Source organism: Choloepus didactylus, chromosome 14 (genome assembly GCF_015220235.1).
Source record: "Choloepus didactylus isolate mChoDid1 chromosome 14, mChoDid1.pri, whole genome shotgun sequence".
Taxonomy (NCBI): domain Eukaryota; kingdom Metazoa; phylum Chordata; class Mammalia; order Pilosa; family Megalonychidae; genus Choloepus; species Choloepus didactylus.
In genome coordinates, this window is record NC_051320.1 from 81,718,998 (window position 1) to 81,728,542 (window position 9,545).

General features: G+C 41.3%; 1 pseudogene; it reads right to left on the reverse strand.

The window, feature by feature from the left end:
* Positions 1 to 6,125: 6,125 nt before the first annotated feature.
* On the reverse strand, positions 6,126 to 7,930 carry LOC119508899 (annotated as a pseudogene).
* Between the last annotated feature and the right edge of the window lie 1,615 nt (positions 7,931 to 9,545).

Consider the following 9,545-nt stretch of genomic DNA (forward strand, 5'->3'; position numbering starts at 1 on the left):
AAGCCATTGAACTCCTTTCCTTATCTTTGGCTGAGACCTTGACATTCCATTACAGCATGGTTGGTAAAGGTGAAAAAAATAGGGGCAGGTGGAAGAGGGAGACCAAGTGTTGTGGTAGTTTGAAGCTGAATGGGCCTCAGAAGGTCATGTTCTTACAGCTAATCCATTCCTGTGGGTGTAGACCTACTGTGGGTGAGACCTTTTGATTAGAGCATTTCAGTTGAGGCATGCCGCAGGTGGGTCTTAATCCTCTTACTGGAGTCCTTTATAAGAGGATGAAATTCAGAGAAAGACACAGAAGCTGAGAGGGAAAGCCAAAAGACAGGGAGGAAGCCACTGAAGCCAGAAACTGGAAGCAAAGAAACCTAGGAGAGAGCAGCAGATGCACCGTGTACTTTGCCATGTGACGGGGATCCAGGATTGCTGGTAGCTGGTCTTTGGGGAGAAAGCATTGCCTGTTGAAGCCTGGATTTGGAAATTTTCAGAATTGTGAGCTTGTAAACAATTAAATCCCCATTGCAAAAGCCAACCATTTTATGGTACCTGCATTTCAGCAGCTTTAACTAACTAAAATGTATCATCTGGCCACCAAAAGCACACTGATGGAATTAACCTGAGATGGGGATGTCACCAGTAGGGTTGCCTTTTATACGCTCATTGATTTCAATTTGCAGAACTGCACGTATCAGCAGCTCCTCCATCCTTATTCCAAGATGCGTGCTCCTGTCAGGAAGGCCCATGGGCAGAACCAGTCATCAGACACGCACTACAAATACCAGCATGCTAGGCCAGCAGAGGGTTTTGACATAATTAAATTATCTTGTGTCTGAATCAGACTGGAAGAGATTTGGTGTCCATTGGAGTCTTGACTGGCTTCATTTCTTTACCTTCAAAAACATAAATTTTCTCTGAGCTGCACTTGGAGGGACAGGGAACAGTTTCAGCTCCTTTCCCATCTCCTAAATCATTTTTTTCCTGCATATATAAGAAATAGATATCACTTTTTTTTAGATGATCTTGACCAAAAGGTGACCAAACTGAAGTGAATTTAAGATTTTTTTTCAAAACTTCTCACAATTTATGTATACATTATCTATGGAAATGTTGAGAGAATACTAGAGAAAATGTATAAACTGCTAACCCATATTTGATATACCAACAAAGCTCAATTATAAGAGGGTCCTGAATGGGGTTTAGAAATAATTTTCCTTTAGTAAATTTTTCCTTGATATGAGTGTTATTTGGGTTCTCACTAAATTGCTTTTATTTGATAATTCTATGTTTTACATAAAAATAACAGAGTAAGAGTTTATTTTTAGACTAAGCTGTGCCAACAACCGTTGAGACTGAGGCAAGCCGGGAAAGCTGAAGTGATAAGCTTGCATTGGAGAATAAGGAGCATCTGGGAGAGAACTCAGCTTGGGGGAAGAGCCAGGAAGAAAAGCTTGGTTGGGTGACAAAAGCCTTGAACATCAGAGATGAAGGGCAATCTTAAACAGCATGATGTCCACATTCTGCATTTTTTCCCCAAGCCCAGCCTTCATGAAATCAGGATTGAATCCTGTGAAAGCAAGATGTATTGAAATTCTTTTACTTCTAATGCAAAGAATGGATTCACCTAAGACCATGTTTTGACTCCTCCAACAAGGGATAACTTCAAGGGTGATCTTTTCCATTCTACTACAATAGTCATCAGGGAGTTTTTGTATCTTCATATCTGAAGCTCTGAAACAACTGTTGCAATGACAGTGCTTGGGAATCAATGGCAGAAATTGCTACAGTGCTTGTCAGAGCCACTGACCCCTGGAGCACCAAGGGGTACCCAAGGATGTTGCAGAGACCCTAGCAAGCCCAGTGGTAGCCAGTGGGAGAACATGGTGAGCACCACTTACTAAGGGAAAGATGACTCTTGAGCATGCTGAGGACTCCAGTAGGCCAAAAGGGCACAACCTTTGGAGGGACGTGGCGCACACTGACAATGACTCTCTTAATGAGTGAAGTAACAGCCTATGGAACACTAGTTATTAATTTGGTCTCATTTATACAAGTACGCAGTGGCAGTCTTGAGAGCTGTCAACTATCCAGAAAAACATTGCTACAAATGCAAGACTGTGAATCATGAGTTACATATACACAGTGCCTTGGTTGCGCTTCTCCTGTTTACTCCCTATGCTACTCTCCATACCAACTACAGAGCACCTTGCTACTCATGGTTTTTGTTTGTACCTACATTTCCTCTGAGTTCACCTTACTCTCCTATTCCTGCCATTTGTTACCACTAACTAAATAGACTCCACAGCTTCCTCCTGCCAAATAGTCCATTCCTCTCTCAGGACTGTCAGTGCTTGTGAGATATGGTGAGGGAGAGGGTCTGGCAAACCCACCACATTCTTGCAAGATTATGGATGAGTTCTTCAACTCTGATTCATGTCTTAAGATGAGGAATAGGTAAGCCAGACTCATTTTGAGCAAATATTGATATTATCTCAATTGATATATTCAGTGTCATAAGACAAAGGACTCTTGGCTGTTGACACTTGGCACTGCCAAAGGAAAATGCAGAAATCAATCTGCCCAGACACAAAAGTGCAAATGGGAGCAGAGAAGAAGTGGAATGGGGTATTGCCTTTTACTTTTTCTCCCTCTACACAGACATCAGGCTTGACAGTCAATAGTCTTGCCCTTTCCCTCTGATGTTGTCCAGAGATCTGCTCAGAGATCATGCAGGAAGGCAATGGCCTTCCACCTGCCAAGACTTGGATGTGAATTCATTCAGAGCCACATCTCATAAATAGATTAATTCAGCAACACTAATTTACTCATGATCTTTGTTCATCGCAGCCCTCCTTTCCCAAGGTAACATGAAGCCCCTTTTATTCAGATTCTCTTCCTTACGAGTCTTCTAACCTGGCTCCTCCTATTTTTTTTGTTTTTTGTTTTCCTTAATGTATTTTTTTATTGTGGACTTTAACATATATATGTAACAGTGGTAACTTACTAAGTACAATTTAACAAGTAGTTACAGAGCAAATTTCGAAGAATGTCATGGGTCACAGTTCCACAACTTCAGCTATTTCCAACAATGGAAATTTTATTGTTTCAAAGGCTGGAAGTACAGAATCTGGGTGTCAGTGAGGCCCTACTTTCTCCCAGCGTCTGTAGCATTCTGGTGCTGTTTTGTCACAATGCCTGGGGTTCCTTGGCTTGTGTGTCTGCCTCTGTCACATGTTGACATCCTTGGTCTCCTCCTGTGTCTTTCTCTGACTTTTGGTTTCTCTTTATAAAGCCTGCGGTCATATGGACTAAGGCCCACCCTGATTCAGTTTGTCCACATCTAAGCAGGATCTTAGAAGATCCCATTCACAAATGAGTCCACACATCACCTGATAACACATCTGCAAAGGGTCCTACTTACACCCTTTGGGTCACACCCACAGGAGCATGGGTTAAGATTAAGGTCACGTCTTTTGCTTGGGTGAATGATTCAGTGTAGCACGCTGACCCAGTGTGAGATCTGAATCCCCAACAGGACACCCCACCCAAGCTCTGAGCTTTCATTTGGGTGGGGGCATCACACCCTGTCCCTCTTCTACTTAGGGATCTTACAGAACTCCTGTTACCACATGTGAGTTCCTACAACCTGCACTGTAACCCGTCTCTGAGCTTCTTGGATTTGAGTGCCCCTGTTCAATATGGCTTAGTTCCTGGAGGGCAGCCCATTTTCTGATGTGCAGCCCTGCAGATGGGGCCAGGGTAGTGGGACAGCTAAAAGGAGGCTCAGAGAGGGAGGAGTGCTACCAGGGATCTGGGCCCAGGGTTGCCAGGGGCACTCATGGCAGGGTTGGGCTGGAACCAGCCCTGACTTATCACCAGAAGGCTTTCCCCTGCCCCCAGCTGCTTCTCCTTTGCAGCTGCCTCCACACCTGTGCAATTAGTCAAGGCCAGTTGAGGGAATTTGGCTCCTCCTAGTTTTAAGTGTTGTTGCAGGATGGCATCACTTGTATCTCAAGTGGCTCCATGAAGACTTTTCCTGTTGGGAAAGTTTTGGCTCTTCAGCTGTGAGGGAGACTTCTATCCTCCTCGGCTGCTAATTTGGTGGACAAAGGAGGAGTCTGGGAAGGGAAAGGAGGAAAGTACTTCACATTGTACCTCCTGGAATTCAGCCCTCCTCTCCCCTTACACAAGATTTATATGTATTTTCAATTTTGCCTTTCATTCAAGTGATTTTTCTGTCTCTCTTGGAATGGTAAACCCTTGGAGATCAGAGACCGGTTAGCTTTTCTGTCCTCAGAAGCCCTGTGTTCAAATATCAGTCGTACCAAATACTGTGTGACCTTGAACATATATGTTTGTTCATATGCAAAATAGGGTTAATAAAGTACCTCACTGGTTGCAATCCTTACAGGATTACGAGTGGTGATGTATCCGAGAGTCCTCTGTAAAGAATAAAATACTTCACACGTGTAAGGATTTAATATTGTCATAATTATTTTTCATCATTGTTCCTCACCATGGAGGATTATATCTCAATAAGAGCTCAACACTTGCAGTTGAAAAGAATAATAAACACTCAATAACAAAGTGTAGATTTGATTTAAGTGTTGTGGATATTTGTTGCCAGTGATTTTATCACAGAATATTAACTAGCCTATGGTCTTGCAGACAAATGAGAATTTAGCAGCCTCTGTGCATTTGGGCTCTTCTGTAACACTCCCACTAGGTTTTCCCATGGTCACTGGGGTTATAGCAGCAGAGGAGATGGTGACAGAGTTGAGGAGCTGGAGATAAAACTTGCTGCATTAATGCAGGGTGTTCAGTCTGCTGGTGTGTTTCTATTGGTCTAAATCCAGGTATTTTTTTTTCCTTCAGATTTGTTCTTTGGAGTTGATGTGGCCTCTGGAGACAGTAGCTGGGTATGGTAGAAAGAACACAACTTTCAGAATTTGAATCCCAGCTCTATCGTGTACTAGTTGTTGGAACTTGGATATGTTTCCTCTCCCTAAGCCTCAGTTTTCTCAGCTGTAAAGTAGAGAGAAAGTTAGCCTACTTCAGAGGCTGCTGGGCACCTGGAGGTAATATAAAGAATGTAACAGTGCTTGGCATGCTGTTGACTCTCAATACATGGTAGTTAATTTTACTTTTCTATAAATTTGAATTAATTTTGCATCAGATGTCCCTACAGTTGTTGTTGTTGTTTTTGCTTACCCTCTTTTTTGTCTTCTCTCATTTTAATTGAGCATTTTGTATGATTCCATTTTATTTTCTCTTTCAGCACATGTCTCTCCAGATTTTGGGATGAAGGTTTGCTTTGTGAACTTGATTCTCTGATGGGTACAAGAAAAGTGGTTGATTTTCAGTTTATTCAGCTTTTTTTTTTTCTTGTTGTAAGGATGGGAGTGACGACTTCCAAGCCCTTAACATGTCAGAGCTGAAACTGGAAATCCTTTCCTATGTGTTTTTTTGACGTTAGAACCCATCTTTCAGGGAAAGCATTTCATGAAATTAGGGTGGGGCAGAACAGGTTTTTATAAGCATACTGTGAGATAATTCTTCTTTTTAAAATATATACCTAATGGGTTACAGTCCAATGACTAAAATGTGTTGCTTCTGTTCAGTTGTTTCTATACAAAGATTTAGAACATAGAAATCCCATAGAAAGAGAGCCCATGAATTTAAAGCCCCAACTATGAAGTTTTTCATTTCTCAGGACTTAGCTGACTTAGTATAATAACTATATTAGATTAAGCATTTAAATGCGTTTGAGAGCACCCTTAAGTCGATCAAAGAAAGCACAATATCTACATTTTGTTGGTATTTCATTTTTTTGCTCTGTTTATACATTTTATTAAGTTTGTACTAACACATCCTCATATTTCAAAGGCGATTTAGTAGAAGAACCTTCCCTTTGATATTTGCATCATCTGAAATAGCACAAACAGAACCATATATTTTTAAAATTCATAACTGGATAACAAAACAAAACAAAAAAAGGCAAACAAAAAAATCTTTCCTTTCTTACAGGTGGATATTGAAGTGGACCTAATTTGGTGTTCTTTTAAAAACCTCCAAAGACAGAAAAGCAACTTAAAATCTAATTAAAATGAATGTAAAGTTTGTTTCCTAAGCTACTGGTCTCCAGCACTATTTTCTGTTTTCTGTTGTTCTGATGCAGGTTCTTCCTTGTTGGTTTCTTCTCTTTCTCTTTTCACTGTTCTAGCTATACCATATTCATTATGTTCATCATCACTATCAAACTTAGTTTCCTTGTTCTGAAATTGTACTTTTCCTTTAGCAGACTCAACCTGGGCATTTCCTTTCCTTTTCCTTTAAATCTATGACCTTTTGACTTCCATTTGTTTAGGGATTCTTGTTGATCTTCTATGATGTTTTTCAATGCATCTTTCTCCACTTTTCCTAGTTCATCCCAAGTCACATCTTTGTTCCTTAATTAAGGTTACCATTATTTGCATCTTTGGCTTTGTTCCGGTTTGCTAGTGCTGCCATTATGTAAAATACCAGAAATGGATTGGCTTTTATAAAGGGAGTTTATTTGGTTACACAGTTACAGTCTTAAGGCCATAAAGCATCTGAGGTAAAGCATTAACAATAGGACACCTTCACTGAAGGATGGCCATTGGCAACCGGAAGACCTCTGTTAGCTCAGAAGGCACATGGCTGGTGTCCGCTTGCTCCCAGGTGGCGTTTCAAAATGGTGTTCTCAAAATGCTGCTCTTGGGGCATTTGTACTCTCTTAGTTGCAGCTCCTCTTCAAAATGTCACCCTCAGTTGCTCTGAGGTCCTTCTGTCTGTGAATTCCTTTAGAGGACTCCAGTTATCCAATTAACACCCTCCCTGAATGGGTGGGGTAACACCTCCATGGAAATTATCCAATCAAAGGTCTTGCCCAGTTGATTGAGTCACATCTCCATGGAAGCACTCAATCAATATGTTCCAACCTAATCAACACTAATATGTCTGCTCCCACAAGATTATATCAAAGAACATGGCATTTTGGGGGACATAATACATCTAACCAGCACAGGTTTTATCCAGTGCTTCTTTAATTTTTCTTTAAATAGAATTATTCCCTCCTTTTTCCTCTGACAAAGTCTATCCCCTTTATTTGGCCATGACTTGAGAAAAGGGTGTGCAAATCTTCTCTACTGATCTGATCATCTAAGTCACCCAAAAATTTCAGCAAACATCCAATCTTTTCTTCTAGACATTTCATTTCAGCATCTTCTGCCAACTTCTGTTTTTCTTCTTGCTCTTGTTTAGCCCTTAATTTAGCTTCCACTGTATTTTGCTTTCTTTCTTCATTCTTTTTTTGCAAAGTAATCTTTCTTGAAAAGTATTAGCAGGTCTGTGTCTTTGTATTTCTGGCAAGGGGTCTCTACAAACTTCTTAGCAGACTCAATTCTATCAAACACAGCAAATATTGATCCCTTAAATGCTTTGTGCAATGTCTGTCTCATTGGAATATTTAGCATTTGACCTTGACCTTCCAACCATTCTTTTAGGTCATCAAGGTTTGCATCAGTTGGGAAGACTAATATAAATAGATCTGTTTTTTTACATCTTTTTTATACTTGCCAGTCACTTCAGGGAGAGGCTTACTTGGAGATCTTCTGATATTAGTTTTATTTTCACTTATTTCCATGAGCTCTGCCTTAGATTTGCTCAATGCTTCTATTATTACATTAAAGTCTGTTCTTAGACAGTTTAACCTATTGAATTTCATTTTTATCACCAAAGGTACCCAGCCTTCATCCAGTTTGATCTGTCCATTTAAAAATTTGTCCAGTGGCAAACTAAAGTCACCAAAATAATACTCAATTTGATGACAGATTTTCGCCTCCAGAACAGCCATTTTTCCATGATCATCATTTTCGGAGATTGTTGCAACACGGGTGATCCGAAACGTCCACATTCGGCAATTCTGGAAGGCATGTAGACCCGAAACCTAAGAGACGAGGTGGGGATGCGGCAGCCTCAGCCCAGAAGAGCTCACCAAGGCCTCGTCCAAAAGCAACCATGGGCTCCCCTGGGGCCCAGCCACGTGCAGGAGTCCCAGGCTGCAGCTGTCCTCTCAGCCGCAGGCTCTGCAGCTCTGCGCGGCCCCCGGTGCCTCCCCCGGCTGGCTTGCCCAGCGAGCCCCTCCGGCTGCGGCCCGCGCGGTGCCCGGCGCCGTCAGCTTGCCCCGAAGGTGAGGAGGGTGAGTGGCAAACTTGCCCCTGGTGAAGCAGCCAGGAAAGGGAGCACGCCATCGCGCATTACGTAAAGCAGATTCTTTTGGACCTTCTTCTTTGTTGGTATTTCTTGCATTAAGAATTCTTTTTTTTATTTTTAGCAACCCCCTCCCCAAGTCAATCTTGAACTTTACACAATTAGGGAACCTGATGTTAGATACCACCGGATAATGCTGTTAAAGAACATCTGAATTGCATTTCTTTTTTTTTTTTTTTTTTTTTTAAAAAAAAAGATATAATTCAGGAGTTCTTAATACAAGACATAATTTAATGAATGCTGATTAGAAAAATTAATTTTTCTTTATTTTCACTGACCTCCAACTGTCATTTAGTATTTCCTTTAAATATGAGTGTAGGCAACAAACAACGGTACTAATAAAGGATGGGATTCTGGAAGCCCATGATAAGGGGATGATGAAACAGTTAATAGAATTTGTACCTGTGGTCACCTGTGTAAGTGCTTATTGGAGATAAGACTTTCTGGTGCTTTGAGGATGCTGCCATTTGACCAACAGATAGGAGTGAGGAATTCAAGAACAATGAGGTAGACCTTTCTTTTTAATAGCACCAGACAGCTTAAATAATGATAAATAATCCCCAAATCCTAAAAATATCAGTTCAAGGCAAATCACGTAGTTTCTATGATTGTGAATTAAGAATCTGTTATCTCTTACAACTACAACGTTGAGAGTTGTTCCGGTTTTCTATTGCTGCCATTATGCAAAATAACAGAAATGCACTGGCTTTTGTAAAGGGGATGTATTAGGTACAAATAACCTAAGTTCTAAGGCCATAAAAGTGTCCAAACTGAGGTCATCTTCACTGAAGGAAGGCCAATGGTGTCCGGAACACCTCTGTCAGCTGGGAAGGCACATGGCCAGCTTCTGCTGGTCCTTTACTCCTGGGTTGTGTTTCAAAATGGCTTTCTCCAAAACATCTCTGGACTTCTATCTTAGTTCCTCTCTCTCAGCTCCTGTGCATCCTTGCTTCTTTCTCCCAGTGCATTTTTCTCTAAGCATCTGGGGGTCCTCTCTTAGCTTCTTCAGGGCAAACGCTGGGCTTCATCTCTTAGCTTAGCATCTCCAAACATCCTCTTTCCACATCTCCAAGTGTCTCCAAGCATCAGCATCTGTGTTGGCTCTTGAGATTTCTGAAGTACTCTAATGAACTAATCAAGACACACCCTGAATGGGCGGGGCCCACACCTCCATGGAAATAATTTAATCGAAGGTCTCACACTGTTGGGTGAGTCACATCTCCATGGAAACACTCAATTAAAAGGTTCCATCCTAATAA